This window comes from Montipora foliosa, chromosome 5 (genome assembly GCF_036669935.1).
Source record: "Montipora foliosa isolate CH-2021 chromosome 5, ASM3666993v2, whole genome shotgun sequence".
Lineage (NCBI taxonomy): Eukaryota > Metazoa > Cnidaria > Anthozoa > Scleractinia > Acroporidae > Montipora > Montipora foliosa.
In genome coordinates, this window is record NC_090873.1 from 14629463 (window position 1) to 14631133 (window position 1671).

The following is a 1671-nucleotide window of genomic DNA, read 5'->3' on the forward strand; positions in this document are numbered from 1 at the left end:
TTTATCAATGCATTCGACAAGAAGTGAAAGTGGCTCACATGTGTAAATGGAAAGAAGGTTTTCATGTGTGTGTGTCAGCTCATTTATTTTCTGTTGTAGTCTATCACGACTGATTTGTGAAAAAAACGCCTTCCCCATACAGCAACCCTTCTGTAAATGATAAATTGTTCCACAAATGCTTATTGTCCCTCATTAATTTGTTTGCGTCCACAACTGTATACAAGGACGATATGTCGCAAATTTGATTAAGCTCTTGAGGATAACTGGCAATGACACTTGTGGCTACTCGTGGAATCTCTTTCAGCTTGTTTTCCGCGGAGATGCTTATGAGGGCATCGCATACTTTAAGAGCCAGGAAAACACAGGCGTTGGTGGCGTCGTTAAGGACTGTCATACCCGCAGGAAGAGGACTGTTAGAAACTCCGTCAGATAACATCTTTGCAACTTTGTAGTTTCCAGCCTCTAAAGCAGTGCTTTGGCTAACGGACAGATTGATATTTTCACACAGCGATGGTAAACTGCCTTCAAGAGTAGCGATGGCATCTCCCATGGAACAAGTTCTTTTCTTAATGTCAAATTCTGTGAATGCTTCGTGTAAATTAAGAACATTATTCCGTACAGTCGCCTCCTGCACTTCGTACTTTTCAGTGTACAATGGATGCCGAGAACGTCGTATAATTTCCCGCAGACAATCCATAATGTCTGTGAATGGATTAGATGATGTTTCTTTCAAAAGTTCTCCCTGGTACGGGTAATGTAGGGCAGGGTTGGTAAGCATGAAAAGCACCATACCATATGCCCAGGTGTCTACGGCTTTAAGCTGCTCTAATGTAGGTTGCTGTGGTCGAAGTTCCGGCAGCAAAACTTGAGGTGCCATGTATGCTGGGCTTCCTCTATCGAGATGCTCTACTTTTGAGGAGAGAAGAGATTGGGTTTGTATCATCGCAGATCTTCCTTCCCCAAAGTCTGCAATTTTGCAAAAACTGCAACATCCTATGCAATGACAGGGACAACTTGCTCAAAACCATTGAAATCATACTGTGAGTGAACGTGGGAAAGAAAATCTGCAAGCAAGTTGACACTCTTTGGGTCGTCGAACGGCTCAAAGGAAAACTTCAAGTATTCTGTCATTATGACAAAAGGACTTACAGATACTGCTTCAAAAGAAACAATATTCGGGTGCCCCTTGACGCTGTTCAAGAGCTTAGCTTCCTTAGCAATCTCCTTTTCATAGCCAGTGATATCGTGTGGGATCCGCAGCCAAAACTATCATCTGCCCAAGAAAGGCCGTCGTACTAGGCTGAGTGTGGTCTAATGGCACCCTGCAAGGTAGCCCCCACAAATTGGTCGCACTATCCTCAGTCGTGCCTCCCTCCACAGTGCAAGGCCTCAATACAATACAATACAATACATACTTAATTGACCGCTCCCCATAGGGGCTTTTCAGGGCCAATGAAACACAATCAACGAAACGACAGAACACAACAACAACTGTTAAGAATCCCAAGTGGCCGTACGCAAACCAGTTGGCTATTTACAAGTGCAGCCGTGAAGTTGAACCAGGGACTACCAGGAACAAATTCAACGAGCCCTAACCACTGGACCACACTGCCTCTGCTCCTTTGTGGGAGCTTACAAGGTTCTAAGCCGAGTGCTTCTCAGATTTGCGGA